Genomic DNA, 19,513 nt, shown 5'->3' with positions numbered 1-19,513 from the left:
CTAAGGACTTCAACAATAACAATTAGTAACATATACATACATCTATTGGTTCTGATTTCACTCTAAATTCGGTGAAATCTAATGAATCCCGATTACCATATTGTTATCATGTAAAATTGAGAGAGATTTGGGATGGAGAGGTAGTTTAGAAGAGAAAGAGTCAGGAAGTGAAGTGAAAGTGAAAGAGGGAAAGAGAAACACGGGAGGAGAGAGAGCGCGTCAATTTGGGAGAGGCGTGAGAAAGTGGTTTTCCCATGTGGAGGGTGGGAAAAAAATTGAGTCTTTTTTCCTACCTTTTTTTCTCATGAGAAAGTGGTTTTGACACCATTTTGATGCAATCAAACTTGCGAAAACGATTTTCTTGCGAAAACGATTTTCTCATCCATATTTTCCCACGTATCAAACAGACCCTTAAGGCTATCAAGGCTTTGATTAATGACGCGGAGCAAAAACAAATCCATGATGAAGGAGTAAAGTTATGGTTAGAAGATCTGAATGAAGTTGCTTACGATATGGAAGATATTCTAGACGAGTGGATAACAAAAACTAAGATAAGAGCACATAGGCGAGAGGTTGGAGATGATGACAGCAACAATGATGGAAACCAAGTGATTACAGAGCCGAAGAAGGTATTTTCCTTCTTGTGTTCTCCTTTCTCTTGTTTCAAAACAATTCCTTTACGCCACGAAATTGCTTCTAGAATTCAAGAATTAAGAGAGAGACTAAAATTGATAGAAGATGATAGAGTCAAGTATCAATTTATTCCAAACACGAGTAATCCTAACGAGGGTACTTCTACACGATTAAATACTACCTCTATTATTGATGTTGAGGATATATGTGGCCGTGATCACGACGAAAAGACCATCTTGGATAAACTATTAGGCATTGAGGGTAGTACTAGTAATACTAATCGAGTACCCCAGATCATTTCTATAGTTGGGATGGGTGGACTTGGTAAGACAACCCTTGCCCAAAAAGTTTTTAACCATGACAAGGTGAAAACATATTTCGAAAAGACTATGTGGGTTTGTGTGTCTAGTCCTTTTGATATTATTAATGTTGCCAAATCTATCATCCAAGAGGCTGACGGAAGGATCCCACAAGACTGTTCCGAGTGGAATAATCAATTGCACAACTCTTTATGTGCATCTCTTGAAAGAAAACGATATTTGCTCGTGCTCGATGATGTTCACAATGAGGATGAGATCAAATGGAATCCTCTAAGACTTTCTCTAAAGTATGGAGCACCAGAAAGTCGAATATTAGTTACAACCCGAAGTCAAATTGTATCAGATATTATAGGCGCAACCTACCAACATAGCCTAGAGGAATTATCTGATGAAGATTGTTGGTCATTGTTGAGTCGTATAGCTTTTCATGAGAGGAAAAAGGAAGAGTGTATTGACTTGATAGACATTAGTAATCAACTAGCAAAGAAATGCAAAGGTTTACCTCTTGCTGCGAAGAGTTTAGGGAGCCTCTTGCGCTTCAAAAAAACGAAAAATGAATGGTTAGGTCTCTTGAAAAGTAATATTTGGGACTTAGATCATAAGGCTGAAAATAAATATCTGAAACCCGCTTTATTGTTAAGTTACGATGACCTGTCACCACGGTTAAAAGGTTGTTTCCAATATTGTGCTACATTCCCAAAAGACCATTGGATCAACAAAGACACATTAATCAAGTTGTGGATGGCACATGGTTTTCTCAATTCAAATAGTGGAAGTGAAGATTTAGAATCAGTTGGTGAGAATTATTTTAATGCTTTAGCAATGCGCTCTTTTTTCCAAAATTTTTCCAAAGATGTCAAAGATGGGAGCATAGAGCATTGCAAGATGCACGATATTGTTCATGATCTTACACAATTTCTTTTGAAGAACAAGATTTTTACCGAGGAGGGAGACAGATTCTTAAATGTAAATACGGCAGTCCACCATTTAACTTTGAATTGTGGTTTGAAAAAGTTCCAAGTCTCCTCATTGTATAAGTTTAAGAAGCTACGAATTTTTGAACTAATTAGGATGTCTGACTCACCTTCCCTGAATTCTTTATTCCATCATCTAGAATATCTAAGGGTACTAAGTTTGCGAATGTGTACCCTTAAAAGTATCCCAAGTGAGATTGGGAAACTAGTACACTTGAGATATCTTGATTTGTCTAGTAGTCAGGATTTTAAAGATTTACCTGATTCATTGTGTAGCTTATATAATTTACAAACCTTAAAACTTAATGGTTGTTATGGACTCTGCCAACTTCCAAGAGGAATAGGGAGAATGTTTAACTTGAGACATCTTGAGATTGAACGTACTACGAAACTGAATTTTTTACCAGCAGGAATTGGGAGATTAAGGTGTCTCCGAACTTTAACCAAGTTTTGTATTAGTACTGGAATTGAGGAATGCTGTTATAACTGAAAATCGCGGAAGCTATCGAACCTATCCTAGAAATTGATCCGATTATGAAGATTAATCGAAAAGCTAAGTCAAAATCAATATGCGAACAGAATTTAACGAGGTTCGGCTTTAAAGCCTACGTCCTCGGGCGAACAAGAAATCTTTATTGAAGGATAGATGAAGACGACTAACACAACCCGCAAGTTCGTCCCAAGATGGTACCGCATAGAAATTAACCTTCTATACTAGATCTTCGACGACCGAGAATTTTAACACCGCTCAAAACTATGAACAAAAAATTTCTCTCTAACTTGCTCACTCTCTCTAGCTCTCTAAAGAAGAGTTGTTTTTGCTTGTGTTGGTGTGTTGATTACAAAGCACTCAACCCCTATTTATATATATTATAAGCCAAAAAATTGGAAACTGCCTATTGAGCCAAAAAATTGGAAACCATCCCAATTTGGAAACTGCCTATTGCTGCCTCTTAAACCTCCTCTTCAATTTTTAGAAACTGCCTCTTACAATTCTCCACCTCGTACACAATTTGATATACTTCAAATTTTGGACGAACACCAGGATACTCCTTGTAAGATATATCTGCTTCTTGCAACTTCATCCGACTGCACCATATGACCATGGTTGCCTACGTACCCTTTTACAGGATCAAGCCTACCGTAGTTCTACCAACCCTTCACATAGAGATTACCTTGTCGCCATTACGCCCTTTCGGGCAACTTAACACGAGCCGATTTGTAGCAATTCCAGGCAATGCTGAAACTTGCTACACGTCACCACTTTAGTCAACATGTCCGCGGGATTCTCATCTGTGTGTACCTTCATAAGAGAAACATCACCTTCCTCTATGACATCTCGTACAAAGTGATACCTGACATCGATATGCTTAGTGCGAGAATGATGAACCTGATTCTTCGCCAAGTGGATCGCGCTTTGACTATCACACCATACATCCACGCACTCCTGCTTAATCCCTAGATCATCCAGAAGACCCCACAACCACAATGCTTCCTTCACACCCTCGGCCATAGCCATATACTCGGCCTCCGTAGTAGATAACGCAACTGTAGATTGTAACATCGATCGCCAACTAACTGGAGCACCATGTACCCTAAATACATAACCAGTAGTAGATCGTCTTCTATCTAGATCGCCAGCATAATCCGAGTCAACATAACCGCTTACCTGACATGTGTCTCCACCAAAGCACAAACCCGTATCAACGGTACCCTTCAAGTACCTCAAGACCCACTTCACAGCTTCCCAATGTGTCTTCCCCGGGTTTGCCATAAACCTACTAACCACACTGACCGCCTGTGAAATGTCCGGACGAGTACACACCATAGCGTACATCAAACTGCCAACTGCACTAGCATACGGTATACGATCCATATGATCCTTCTCCACCGTAGTAGTGGGAGATTGTTTTCCCGAGAGCCTGAAGTGTGGTGCCAAAGGTGTTGACACCGCCTTCGCATTCTGCATCCCGAACCGAGAAACTACTCGTTCGATGTAACCTTTCTGATTCAAGTACAGTTTCTTACTTGACCGCTCTCTCTTAATCTCCATTCCCAGTATCTTCTTTGCAGCGCCCATGTCTTTCATCTCAAACTCTTGACTGAGTTGAGATTTCAACTTATTTATCTCCACCATGCTTCGAGAAGCAATAAGCATGTCATCCACATACAAAAGGAGATAAATAAAGTCACCTTCGCGAAGCTTCTTGATGTATACACAACAATCATAGTCACTTCTGCGAAAATCATGCTTTAGCATGAAAAAATCAAATCGTTTGTACCATTGGCGAGGGGATTGTTTTAATCCGTAAAGAGATTTCCTCAAACGACATACTTGATTTTCTTTGCCCTCAACCTTATATCCCTCAGGTTGAGCCATATAAATTTCTTCTTCCAAATCACCGTGCAAGAAGGCTGTTTTAACATCGAGTTGTTCCAGCTCAAGATCACTGTGAGCAACAATACTCAATAGCACCCGAATAGAAGTATGTTTCACGACCGGTGAGAAAATCTCATTGTAGTCGACCCCTTCTTTCTGTGCATAACCCTTGGCCACTAGTCTTGCCTTATACCTTGTACCCTTGATTTCGGAAGAATCCTCTTTCTTCTTGTACACCCATTTACAACCAATAACAGACTTACCTTCGGGCAATGGGACAACCTCCCATGTCTTGTTTTTGTGAAGAGACTCCATCTCTTCTTGCATAGCAACCAACCAACTCTCTCTTTCCGCCGCGGTAATAGCTTGTTTGAAGGTGACCGGCTCGTCGTCTTCCACCGAGAGTGCATATTCAACAAGATTTGCCTGCCCATAATGCCTAAGAGGTTTGTCTGACCCTAACCTCTGTACCGGCTTATATAACCGTTTCGGCCTAGTGTGTACCGAAACATCCTGCTGTTGTTGTTGTAAAACTTGTGTACCTTCCCCTTGAACCTCCTCATGATCAGGTTCATCAATTTCCTCATCCTGAGTTTTATCCTGATGCTCCACCTGATCATGATTCCTAGAAACCCGTTGGTCTTCGGCTTCTACTTCCACTACTTGAGCTTTAGTAGACCCAACATCACCACAACTAGGCACCGTAGCTTTCGCCATAGCTATAATAGATGACTCATCAAACACCACATCTCTGCTGATTACAAACTTCTTGTCTTCCGTACACCATAGCCGATAACCCTTGACTCCTGTAGCATATCCTAAGAAAATTGCCTTCTTTGCTCTATTATCAAGTTTGTTACCTTTAACATGGTAATAGGCCGTACAACCGAAAACCTTAAGTCTCCCGTAATCTGCATGTTCACCTGACCACACCTCGTAAGGTATGCCGCCATCTAAAGAAGAATGTGGAGATCTGTTCACAATATAACAAGCTGTAGCAACAGATTCTGCCCACCATTCTACGCCTAATCCCGAATTGGAGCGCATACATCTAGCCTTCTCAAGTAGTGTACGGTTCAATCTCTCTGCGACTCCATTCTGTTGAGGTGTGTTTACTACTGTCCAGTGCCTCACAATGCCTTCCTGATTACAAAACTCCTTGAATGCCCCATCCGTGTACTCGGTCCCATTATCCGACCTTAACGTCTTCAGCTTTCGACCAGTTTTGTTCTCAACCATTGCTTTCCACACCAGGAATGTGTTGAATACCTCATTCTTATGCTTCAGAAAATAAAGCCAGACAAATCTCGAATGATCATCAACGAATGTAACAAAATACCTGGAACCACCCTTGGAAGGTAACTTTGCCGGTCCCCGGACATCGGTGTGTACGTAGTCTAACACCTCTTTGCTCCTGTGCTTGCTTGTAGAGAACGTCACCCTGTGTGCCTTCCCGAACACACAATGCTCACAAAACTCCATGCAAGGCTTCTTCATGTCCTTCAACAAGCCTTTCCCGCACATCAAAGATAGACCCTTTTCTGACATATGCCCAAGGCGCATATGCCAAGGCCTCGTACTAGCCGTTGGATCCCTTCCACTGATTCCTACTGCTACATCTCCCGTAATTGTTGTCCCCAAAAGTTTGTATAAATTACCGTAATGAGTACCTCTCATTACCACCAAAGAACCCTTAACGACTCTTATGGAGCCATTCTCTATAATTATCTTACAGCCGTTCCGCTCCAACACACCAAGGGAAATTAGATTTTTCCGCAAATCGGGTATGTGTCTTACGTCCGTCAATGTTCTCACCACTCCATCGTGCATCTTGATACGTATTGTTCCGAGTCCCACAGTTTTACATATACTATCATCACCCAGTATAACTGTACCACCATCTATACTCCTATAGGTAGTAAACAACTCCCTATTTGGACACATATGGTGTGACGCCCCTGAATCAAGCATCCACTTATCGAAGATTTTCTCAGACACCTCTGTCACCGAGAAACATTCATCCGCCTCTTCTGACACATATCCCGCCTCTTGCATCTCTTGTTTCTCCTTGTAGCCTTCGTTCTTTTGCTTCAACTTTCTCTTTGGACAAGTCGCTTTAAAGTGGCCAAGCTCACCACAACTAAAGCACGTTTTCTTGAAAGAGCCTCTAGATTTGGATCTAGATTTCCCGCCCTTTCCCTTTCCCCTTTCATTACTCCTCCCCCTCGTTACAAACAACCCTTGTGCTTGTTCCTTGTCTACTCCACCCGACGCCATACTGCTAGTAGCAACCTTACGAAGGTCATCCGCTAATAGCGAATTTCTCGTCTCTTCCATGGTTAGACTATCACCAACAAGCATCAAAGTTTGAACAAGGTTCTCATAGGATTTAGGCAATGAAAGTAACAATATGAGGGCTTGGTCCTCATCCTCAACCTTAACATCAATATCCTTCAAATCTGAGATAATCCTGTCAAACCTATTCACATATTCCTGAATAGAAGAACCCTCTTCCATTCTACATGTGAATAATTTGGATTTTAAGTAGACCCGATTTGTTAAAGTTTTCGTCATGAAACTGCTTTCTAGCTTTAACCACACACCCGCCGCCGTTGTTTCTCCGTCTACTAGGAACGCCACGTCCCTCTCAAGACACAACATAATGGTAGCTCGTGCTTCGAGATCTAACTCTTCCCAATCCTCATCTGACATATCTCCTGGTTTCTTTCCCGTCAACGTCTTGTGTAATTTCTGCGAGATTAACAGATTCTTCATCTGCATCCGCCAATAAGAAAAATCGTTTTTCCCATTGAACTTCTCTATCTCATATTTCCCTGCTTTGACCGTACCACTTCTCGATCCCATCTTCTTCTTCGTTCAATCTCAACAAGGCTCTGGTACCAATTGTTATAACTAAAAGTCGCGGAAGCTATCGAACCTATCCTAGAAATTGATCCGATTATGAAGATTAATCGAAAAGCTAAGTCAAAATCAATATGCGAACAGAATTTAACGAGGTTCGGCTTTAAAGCCTACGTCCTCGGGCGAACAAGAAATCTTTATTGAAGGATAGATGAAGACGACTAACACAACCCGCAAGTTCGTCCCAAGATGGTACCGCATAGAAATTAACCTTCTATACTAGATCTTCGACGACCGAGAATTTTAACACCGCTCAAAACTATGAACAAAAAATTTCTCTCTAACTTGCTCACTCTCTCTAGCTCTCTAAAGAAGAGTTGTTTTTGCTTGTGTTGGTGTGTTGATTACAAAGCACTCAACCCCTATTTATATATATTATAAGCCAAAAAATTGGAAACTGCCTATTGAGCCAAAAAATTGGAAACCATCCCAATTTGGAAACTGCCTATTGCTGCCTCTTAAACCTCCTCTTCAATTTTTAGAAACTGCCTCTTACAAATGCAAAATCAAGGAACTTAGAGAGCTCAACAATTTACGAGGAAGCTTGGAAATCGAGGGATTTGATAAGTTACAAAATTTGAATGAAGTTTCTGAAGCACAGATGTACAAAAAGAAACATCTTAATTTTCTGCGTTTACAATTAAACGGAATGAACAAAGAAGAATCCGAGGTGGAAGAAATTCTTGGGGAACTCCAACCGCATCCCAACTTGGAACAGCTAACGATACTTCACTACCTGGGGTCGAAGTTCCCGAGTTGGATGGGAAGCAGTTTGACTCTACCCAATTTACGCACTTTGGAATTACACAGTTGTGGCAACTGTACGATACTACCTGCTTTAGGAATGCTACCATCTCTTGAAAAACTTGACATATATGGACTAGAGAAACTAACACACTTCGACACGACCTGCAAGGGCTATACCATTAGAAATAGTACTGGCAGATACAACGTTAATCAGCAACAGGTTGTGACAACAATATTTTTTCCTAAGTTGAAATCTCTATGCCTAACTTCGACACATGAATTAGAGAAATTGGATCTAGAAGGGGTAATAGAAGAAGATGAAAGCAAGGGGAAGACGCGGCAAGTGGGGGACGTTATTACTATAATGCCTTGTCTTAAGAAAATATCAACTAATGTTTCAAATAAGTTGAAATCGATTGTTGTGAACAAACTCCTATCTCTTCAAGAAATAGAAGTATTCGACATGAAAGAAATGGTGGTACTTGATTATCAATTCACACCATATCTTCAAATTTTACATCTTAAAAGATGCAGAATGTTGAAATCGTTGGCAGTTCATCCACACCTCCTAAAGTTGGAAATAAGTGATTGTCGATCAATTTTCGAGTTACCAAATTTTCCCAACCTTATATCCTTGGAGATATATAGATGTCCATCAATGTCTCAGTTACCCATGATCTCACCCAACCTTATATCTCTGGAGATAAGTTATTGTCCATTAATATCTCAATTACCAATGTTACAAAAACTTACATCTTTGAAAATAGCCGGCTCTACAAAAATATCCCAGTTACAATTCATACCCAACCTTACATCCTTACATATTGATATGTGTCCATCTATATCCCACTTACCAATCTTAACCAACCTTACATCTTTGAAGATATTTGATTGTCCATCAATATCTCATTTACCAATCTTACCTAGTCTTACTTCCTTGACATGCTCCTCACTTAATTGCGATCAACTATCACTTCCACAAGGTATCTCAAAACTCAAACAACTTCAAAAATTGAATATTGAAAACAATTCATTGGCGCGCATCCCACAACATTTTCGTGATCTCACGAATCTTCGAGAATTGTGTATTGTGAGCGATTCCTTACGAGAGGAACAATATTCTAGCTTGCGTGAAAGAGCAGATTGGAACATCATATCCCACATCCAGCGAATTACCATTAATGACCAGGTGAAAACATGATTTTCCCTAACTCTTTTTTTTGTGATAATGTATTTTATCGATATTGTTTCATATTTTAATGGTTTCCTTATTGTCTGCAGCGATCTTGGTGAGTTTTCAGATCTTACAAATGGTTATTTCATTTCATTTTTGCTTCCTGCAGCTGGAGGTCTTAGTTTGGTCTTATAATACTTAATCTTTGTTTTCGTTTCATAGTTATATTACTTTAAGATGTTCTCAAATGTTTAAATGGTGCGAGTATGATCTTTCTTTTTTCTCCTTGCCTTTTTGTAGCACAAACATGAAATAACTCGTTACCTATTAATATATATATTTTTTGAACTATTTGAATTAATATTAAAAAGAACGAAAACTGATTACAAGAACTAAACAAGACCCGAAAATAGCCCAAAAAAACGGGGGAGCGATGCGGCCACTCCCCCGTAAGAGCAACCACCCAACGGCGAGAAACTGAAAACAAAAAACAGGCCCCTCTCGGCCGGATCAAGGGTAGGTCCTTAGCTAACAGGAAAAATTGCTCGCCGCGACCCCTAAACCACCCACAACGAACCAAACTAGAACTCTTACTTTTAAGCTTTCAAGAAACACGCCTCCCACCACGACCACCAAACTACCTACCTAACTAACCTAAACAAATTAATAATCCTCCCCACCCCATACAAAAACGACATCAACTGACCCCTATAAACAGAATGACCTAAGACCCTTTGGTCCCCCTCCTTGGACCCTCCCCGACTATTGAAACCTTCACGCCCGGTCTGGCTGCTCTTCATCATCCTCCTTGCTCTTCCCTTCCTCCCTTTCTGACGCAGCGGAAAAATTCCGGAAAGAATTAGAACGGAAAAATTCCGGAAAGAATTAGAACTCTGTCTAAAACTTTAAAACTTAGAAAAGAGTCTTAGAACTTCGTCTAAAGACTATAGAACCAAAATAAAGAACAAGTAATACTAAAATACTGAAGTTTTATTGATTATTGAATGAATACAACAACTCCTAGATCCCCCTTTATATAGACTTAGGGTTTCCTTAACCTAATCAAACTCAAATAATAATTTCTAATAAATAAAATATTACTTCCTAAACCTAATCAAATTCTAATAACAACTTCTAAATAAATAAAATACTAGAATCTAAAACCTAAAAGGTTTCCTAAAAAAATATAAAACTGCTAAAAATAATAATTCTCTACGAACAAAAATATTATACTACTAAAATAACTAGATTTTAAGATATCCAAGATACTTGGAATATCTCATGAAAATCTCCCTGCATCAGTCTCCTCCACTTCAAAGAAACTCGCCTCGAGTTTACTAATTGACTTGAATGTTATCTTGATTGACACTCCCTTGATATATCCTTCTCGTGAACTATGCATAGGAATTACCAAACTTTCAGATTTGACTGACGATTTTACTAGGCCATAAAATATTTTCTGCCTATATTTGTAATTTGACTCAAGCTCTCTTTTCACCCCAAAAATAAACTTGTACAGATCATGAGTATAGTGATTGAAAATTATGAACTTCGATGAAGACTTTCGAATAAAATTACTTGTCAATCCATGTGAAACAATTTGAGATTCGCAAAATTCTGAGATCGGATCTTCGTATGAAGGAACTTCAATTGGACTAATGTCTGACTTCCGAAGTTTTTCACCTTCCTTTGATTCAGCTTCTTGAACAACGTCCTTTGTCTCAATTTCCTGAACAACGTCCGTTGTCTCAATTTCCTGAACAACTTCCTTTGACTCAATTGGTTGAACTACTTCCTTTAACTCAATTTTCTGAATAATTTCTTCAGAAACAATTATTTTATTGTGTAAATTGATTTTAGGAGACTTATCCTTGAACACAATAACGTCGGATTTTGCTTCATGAACAATACTGTTTGAATCGTCTATGGTGATAATTCGTGGTGGTTCAACATTCTCTAAGGGAGTCGTTTTTACCTTTTTAATAGTTAAGTGAGGTTGTTCTTCCCCCCGAAATCCAAACTTCCTATATTCCCGTTCTTGAGCTTCAATTTTTAGGGCCAAGTTGTACGCCTCCTGAATAGTCCATACTGTAACTATCCCCACCTTTTCTCGCAAACTAAATTTTAATCCGCTTAAAAATCGATTTGCTACAACATCTTCATATTATATAATGTTCTCCATATTGTTTCTTTGAGCCAGTTTTGAGAACTCCTCATAGTACTCACTCACTGAACGCAACCCTTGTCTACAATTTTGGTATATCCTTAACAAGTGTCGTTGATAATCAGGAGGTAAGAACCACTCCTTCAAGTTCTCTTTCATAGACGACCAACTCTGAATTGGAGCCCTTCCTTGTCTCTTCCTTAGAAGTTGTAATTGATCCCACCAATCTGCAGCACTCCCTCTAAGTCTATAAACAATGATTTTAACTATCTGCTCATTGAGAATAGTAGCACACTTATTAGTGACATGTCGTTCGACCTTATCTAGCCAATCGAAAAACTCTTCAATAGTTGAATACCCATCGAAAATTGGTATTTCTTCGTTGATCTTATACTCATTATACTCTCTACGTGGGTACACTTGCACTGAAAAACTGTTACCATGATAGTAATTCTCCATATTGAGCGATTGATAACAAAATAGAGAATACTAATAATAATCTGATTTTTTTTCTAAACCAACTTTAGATGCATCTTTGGCAAATCCATCGATGTGTTCTAAAGTGATCTTCGCGTAGATGATATCGAACCAGGCAAATCCTCGCTCTTGATGCCAACTGACGCAGCGGAAAAATTCCGGAAAGAATTAGAACTCTGTCTAAAACTTTGAAACTTAGAAAAGAGTCTTAGAACTTCGTCTAAAGACTATAGAACCAAAATAAAGAACAAGTAATACTAAAATACTGAAGTTTTATTGATTATTGAATGAATACAACAACTCCTAGATCCCCCTTTATATAGACTTAGGGTTTCCTTAACCTAATCAAACTCAAATAATAATTTCTAATAAATAAAATATTACTTCCTAAACCTAATCAATTTCTAATAACAACTTCTAAATAAATAAAATACTAGAATCTAAAACCTAAAAGGTTTCCTAAAAAATATAAAACTGCTAAAAATAATAATTCTCTACGAACAAAAATATTATACTACTAAAATAACTAGATTTTAAGATATCCAAGATACTTGGAATATCTCATGAAAATCTCCCTGCATCACTTTCCTTCTCCTTCTGAGTTTTTCTTATTGGATTATGCTTACTGGGGGTAGATAAATTCCATTCTAGGAGCCTTAGTTCTCTAGTTTGCCCTGCAAACCTCTTCTTTTTAATTCTCTCTCTCAAGGCATCCAAAGAAGATTCATACTCCGTTACTCGATCCTGATGGGGTGGCAGAGAGGCCAGAAATTTGAGAGGCTTTGCTAGGATGGTCTCTCCATGGTCAGTTTGCATTACCTCTTTTTCTTTTGCTGCCGTGCTCTGAAATGGCCCAACTTACCACCCCTATTCCTTCATCTTTTCTCCCAACTTATCCTTTCCGGATCCCGAGGCCTCCTCCTTGTTGTTCTGAAACCGAGTTGGGGTTTCCAACGATAGCTAACTTGAGACTTGAGAATTAGAAGTGCCTCTAGCAGCCAGGCTCTGACATCTTTCGTCCACTGCCCATTTGAAGCCTTTTGCTTTGTGAATTGCTTTCTTGAGGCGCTCCGGCCCAACATTAGTTTTAGCCCACTTTACCGACATATCCATGAGGACCCTCACCGCCAACAGTACCTCCTCCGGTTGGGGTGTTTCTTTGACTGAATTAAGGTTATCTTTGCACGGTTCCACCTTGTCCCCCATTATCTCCTTCCCTTTTTCTGTTTGGACCTCATTCCCAGTCCCTCTATCTGACGTACATTGGTCTAACTGTAACTCCTTCTCTTGTGTCTTTATTCCTCCCTCCGGTTTCCTTAGTCTATTGGTGATGTCTTTCTTTCTACTTACTGAACCCACCGAAAGAGCTCCACTAGGGTTGGAGTTCAAGCTACTGTCATTGACAGGGCGAGTGGTCCTGCACAGGATCGGGAACGAGTTCCTAGGTAATCGCACTGGGACTCTTACAGGAGGAAACATCTCCTGCCATACTTTTGATTCAGTATCCTAGAGGGACTCCACCTCTGCATATATATTGAACGAAACACCGTCAATGACTAATTCCTGGTTCACTGGGATTGCTTTTTGTTGGGTTTTACACCCTTATACTAATGTCAATGGCGGAAAAAATACATCTAATATCTACATTAGTATTCTCAGGATCACATGCATAAGCCCATATTAATACTAAGCAAAACTAGAAGATGAATACCTTATTCGCTAGTTTTTCCCTCGAACCTTTCCAATTGTTTTGAGAAGACCAAGAGCTTCAAACGTAGCTCCTCTACTTGGGACACGAGCAATCAACTTGATTTCCCACCTTGTTGTTAGCTAGTACACCAATGGTGGTTGGAAGAAGATCACCTTTCTTCTTTGACTAGATAGATAGTAATGGGAATTAGCTCACTTTCTCCTCTATACTTGATGTGGTAGAGTAAGAAAGCTTAGAGAGAAATTCCACACCTTATTCTCTGCCCTAAGAGTGTATTAAGAATCCGCCTCCATTTAGGTTTCCTAAAACACCCTTTAGAATAAGATTTAGGGACATTATCGAAAATAGCAACTAGTTGATATTTTCTCAATTCCCTAAGGAGATGAAGTCCAAACTCAGCCAAAATTGGCAGATTTAATGCTCATAACATAAGGAAACATCCCTCCGAAAATCAGCCCAATCCGAACCCTAAAAGTGTCCGAATCGATATAGGCCCAAAACCTCATTTTTGGGCTTTTTGTACTATCTTTGCCTAATTTCTCTTTAGCCCCATGAGATATATTTATGGAACATTCCCATTATTATATCTCACTCCCACTAGTCATATCCTAGATCAAATTGACACTCTTATGTGTAACCCGTTGTAGGATCCGGTAGAAGTTAGCCGCGAATTACTTCGTAATTCGACGATCGTGGTTGGTTTCTAGCTTAAACTCCACGACACCTAAATCAACCCGACTTGATGATCTTCTCCATCAATTGTCTTAGCCGAAAAATTTGTGGCATTGCCACCTTGGTCGAAGGACATCTCCTTCAACTCCTTCAGACTCCCACTTGGACTTAGAACAAGTGCAATGCTCGATTCCCGTGTCAATTTAGTATCCCATTTGATACGTCACGTCATTCAGACTTTCTTGATCTTCGAGTACGACTGTAAAAGACAAACGATTAACTTCTAATCCGTTTGAGCGTGACCACGCATTTTCAGTTGCTACTCATCAAGTGTCCTTGAGACACTTTGTACCTAATGTGATTAGGATGACACAATCCATTCTTGCGCTCCTATTTAACTTCATGTCTATCCTGCCCTTCCCAGTGTCCATTTTTGTAACCTCCTTTTACGGCGCGGCGTTTAACGGAACCAAAGTCGGACATTCCTTACATAAGATGAGTGGAGCACTCATGTTTTTAAGAATCTCTCTAATTGTCTTTTATGAAAAGTATTTTGACGTTTCATCACGAGTGATGTACTTCTCATATCAAGGGTTATCCAGTGAATAATCTTTTACACACCCACGTAGTCGAATTGAATACTCCTATTCTATAGCCCATGAAACTGCGCTATCTCATCGACATCCCGTGCTAGTCTTCCTTAATCGTTGTTGTCCATGCAACGACCTGGACTAGGGAGATGATAATAGATATTCCAAGTACTAAACCAAACTTAGACGACTGTGAAATAATTAACTTTATTTCCGATAACGAGAGTTTGTAAATTTGAGCCTCTTCCGTAAAACTATTTTTACCCGCTCAATTTACTTGTCAAGGTCTATTCTAATCTTTGTTGTCTGCAGCGATCTTGGTGAGTTTTCAGATCTTACAAATGGTTATTTCATTTCATTTTTGCTTCCTGCAGCTAGAGGTCTTAGTTTGGTCTTATAATACTTAATCTTTGTCTTCGTTTCATAGTTATATTACTTTAAGATGTTCTCAAATGTTTAAATGGTGCGAGTATGATCTTTTTTTTTTCTCCTTGCCTTTTTGTAGCACAAACATGGAATAACTCGTTACCTATTAATATTAGGGGTGGGAATCGCGCAATGAGAGTTCGGGAAATGATTGGGTTTTGGGAAAAAAACGCTTTTCGGCAGAAAAAAACGCTTTTTTGAAGGAAAAAATGATTTTCGAGAAAAAGTCAAAAAAGTAATTATTGAAGAAAATATTTTTTTTTTTTATTTTAAGTTTGAAATCTAGATTTATTAATCCAAAATCCTAGCAAATTCTAAGGGGTAGGGCGGGATTTTAGTCCAATACAAATTTTGAAATTAGAAATTATAAGGATTCAAGAGTCCTAGGATTCTTGGTAGCCAAATAGACCAAAGATTCTTCAATTCTACCAAATCTTACTTTTAATAGGAATCCTGCAACCAAACACACCATTAGCGTTTCTCTAAATATGGATTCATTTCAGCATTGTACACTCTGAAAAGTAAAATAAGTTGTAGTATGTGCAAAAAAAGACATGGAGCGTGGAAACAATTGTTCTTGCATCATGAAGTGGCCTCAAATGTCTCAGAGTTCTTCTTTAAAAGCTTTAAACTCAGTTGGTGTTTGCCTCAAAACCTCTTTAGCATGTTCCAGCAGAGTTCTTCTTTAAAAGCTTTAAACTCAGTTGGTGTTTGCCTCAAAACCTCTTTAGCGTGTTCGAGCAATGGGTGGGTAGTTCTAAACCGACAGTAGGCAACAAGTTCGGAATATTATACCTCATGCGCTTGTATGGGGCCTTCGGGAGGACATAAATAATGCCATACCCACATTCTCGTCGTAACGAAGAATCTATTAATCAAACACAATGAACAAGAATATCAAAAAATGAATCAAACACTAAGTGAAAAAAATAAAAACCATTTTGAAGGTGCTCCCAGGGGTGTACTCGAGTTGAGTCGAACCGAGTAGTAAGATGTTCAAGCACGGTTCGTGTATTTGACTGTCGAGCTCGAGCTCGTTCGAGTAATTCTCCACTTGCTCGAGCTCGACTCGTATAAGTTTGAAAGAGCTCGAGCTCGACTCGCATTGTTTTAAGCTCGTTTATCAAAATACTTCAAATGAAAACTCCCTAAATTATCAAAATACTTCAAATTAAAACTTCCTAAATTATCAAAATAGAAATTTTTACTCAAAAGTCCAAAAAATGACCCTATAACTAGGATTTGGCCCACCATAGATTATTATAACTTACAAAATCCATTTTTTCAAAAATAATCCTAATCCAACCCAATTTCGGATCCCTAGGTCACTTTTCCCATCTCTAGGAAGCCCATACTTTAAATAATCCCTATTATACCCTTTATATATATATAAGAGAAGATGCCTGGGTTTTTTCCTTCCATTTATACCTCTTTCCCTCCTCAAAAGTTTCTCTTTCCCTCTTCAAAACTTTCCATCCATTTTCTCTCTCCTATATCTGCTCTCTCCTCCATAAGAGAAAGAAATCTTTCCTTCCATTTTTCTCTCTCCTCTCTATCTCCTTAACAACTACTAAGCTACACGGATCCGGAAAGTTTTAAAGGTTAGAGTTTCCTTATCTTCATCCCTTCATCTTCATCATAAACCCTCATCTTCATCTTCTTTGCATTTTGCTTAAAACAACATATACCCTCATCTTCATCTTATTTGCACTTTGCTTAAAACATCATAGACACTCATCTTCTTCTGTAAATTTTCGTTTCATAAACCCTCATCTTCATCTTCTTCTTTAAATTTTCGTTTCTTAAAACATCATAAAACTTTCTTCTTCTTTATTTTTTTTGTTTCATAAAACTTTCTTTCTTCTTCTGTATTTTTTTTCATCTTCATGATCTTTATCATCAACACCATGATTTGTTCCATGAACGTTCTTTAGTTTTTAGAGAGTTTGTGTTCATCTTCATCATCATTATCACCAACACCATGTTTTGTTCAACCATGTTTTGTTCATAGAACCTTCTTTGTTCTTCATCTTCATTTTGTTTTCCATTTTTTTTTCTTTAAACTTTGTCTATATGAAATTTCGTTTGGTTTTTACACTCAGATTTTGTGACACAACAAGTTATGTCCTAAGAAAAATCCAATATGTTTTCTGTTTTCATAATTTTCATGTGTATAGTTTTCATAAATTTCATGAAACATATTTTCACTTCCACAAACACAAATTCCTTTGTTTAGAGTATTTTCTGTTTTCGGAAGTATATACTCATGTTTTCACCTTGTTGTGATTTCATGTTATCTGTTTTCATATATTTCATGAACATATTTCCAATTCCACTAACACATATTTTTTTTTTTCAAATTATTTTATGTTTACAGAAGCATATATTGTTGTGTTTATAGGTAGTAAATATTGTCTGCGTTTTTCACATAAAAACTCTTCCTTTTAAGAACATTACATTTGAATTTGTTTTTGTCAGTTTGTTAGGATTTGTCTTCGAACCAACGCATTTTCAGAAACATAAAGTTATGTGTTCTCAGAATATATATTAATTTGAAGACATTTTTTCTACAACACTTGCATATGGAGGTTGACCTACAACCAGATCAGGCACCATGGTGAACACATAACTTTCAGAAACATAAAGATTTTAAACACCATTAATGAGGTTTTTCTTGATGTTTCTAGAAATTTCATATCTGAGTATTACTTCCTCATTAATTAATTTCTTACATGGTGAACAACTTTTACAGAGTTTTTTGTTTAAGAATTCAAAAAGTACAAACTTAGATCTATTTTTTGGTTTCTCTCTCTAGAAATTACGTTTTAGTAGATATTGATGTTTAACAGACAAATTGACAAGTATTTTAAGCATTTTAGAATATGTTGTTAGCACGATGTTAATACAATGAGCAAATTGAAAAATGTTTTTTGTATTTTTATAGTTGTTACCATCAAAATCCAAATTTCTGTTTTCATAAATTTCTTGAACATATTTTCAATTTCACTGACATAAACTTTTTTGTTCAGATTATTTACTGTTTACGGAAGCATATTTTGTTGTGTTTATAGGTAGTAAATATTGTCTGGGGTTTTCACATAAAAACTTTCTTGTTCATCTGTATGTTTTCGTTGATGTTTCATGTTTTTCAGATTTCATGTTTTATTTTACTTCTTTGCAGGTTTGGACAAAGAAATTGATGTGCTGAAAGCAAATCAGGTAATTTCGGAAACAATTCCTTTTTGGATGTAAACATATTCAGACATGTTTCCATTTGATGAGCCATATTTCTTTTTGGATGTAAACATATTCAGATATGCTTTAAAATACCTAAAATGTGTTAATTGCATACGAAACTTTGTCTGCATTAGACAACATCTGTCCTGTTGTGCATGAAGCATATTTTAATATGTTCAGATAATAATCATATATTTTGTGAAATATTTTACTTTGTTCAGATAATAAAATCGTTTATATGTTCTTCAAGGTTAAGGAGGAGCTGGAACCAGAGAGTGAAGAAGAGACAAGATTGTTACAATTCAGTGAAAAGTTGGTTCTGTAGACGGTAAAATGTCTACGGGTCGGAAAGTCTGACAGTCAACGGGTCGACGGTCAAAAGTCTTGTCGGGTCGGGTCGGATGCTTCGGGGACCGGCTACGTGTCGAAAAGAACCTGCACACAAAAAGAGAGAAGAGATCGTGAAGCCTCGGGGACACCGGGATGGTGCCGGCCTAAGGGGGCTCCGACGGTCAAGTCAGACACTCGATCAAATATAAATAAAAGAAAATGGTCGATAAGGAGGTAACCGTCGTCGGAGTGCTTAGATGTCTCGGCTCGTGGAGTTGTCGGAACAGATCCCCACGGTAATGATATACTTACTGTACTAAGAGGGTGATGGTGATGATATATTGTCGTTAACTTGCTAGTCGTAAGTGAACTTGCGATAAGGTGCTGGTCGTAAGTGGATCGGACGGTGAGAATCGTTGGATGGATGGTGATGATACGTCTAGCGTCTTATCGCTAGGGAAATGATGTGGTGAGGAGGTAGCCGTATTAGGATGGTGATACGACCAGCTAGTTACTGCGAAAAGGGTATTACGGCCAGCTAGTTACTGCTGGATGAGAGGAATATGAGACTTGAGAGCTTTCTTCTGCGATAAGGTGGTGGTGGTAATGGTGTCGATACGACTAGCCAATTACTGTTCAATTCGGGACTACCAAGCTCTTATCTCCCAACTTCTAAGACGATGAGTCAGAGACTTTGGAAGAATGGAGAGCTCTTTGAGAGACTTATCGATGGGAATGGTAGTGAAGATGGATTAC

General features: G+C 38.4%; 1 pseudogene; it reads left to right on the top strand.

The window, feature by feature from the left end:
- Window positions 1-332: 332 nt before the first annotated feature.
- LOC147568484 (putative disease resistance protein RGA1) lies at window positions 333-18,752 on the top strand (annotated as a pseudogene).
- Window positions 18,753-19,513: the final 761 nt, after the last annotated feature.

This window comes from Eschscholzia californica, unplaced genomic scaffold, assembly GCF_041429995.1.
Source record: "Eschscholzia californica isolate CP2 unplaced genomic scaffold, dmEscCali1.0.p SCAF_1, whole genome shotgun sequence".
NCBI lineage: Eukaryota > Viridiplantae > Streptophyta > Magnoliopsida > Ranunculales > Papaveraceae > Eschscholzia > Eschscholzia californica.
This window is presented reverse-complemented; position numbering and strand designations above follow the sequence as displayed.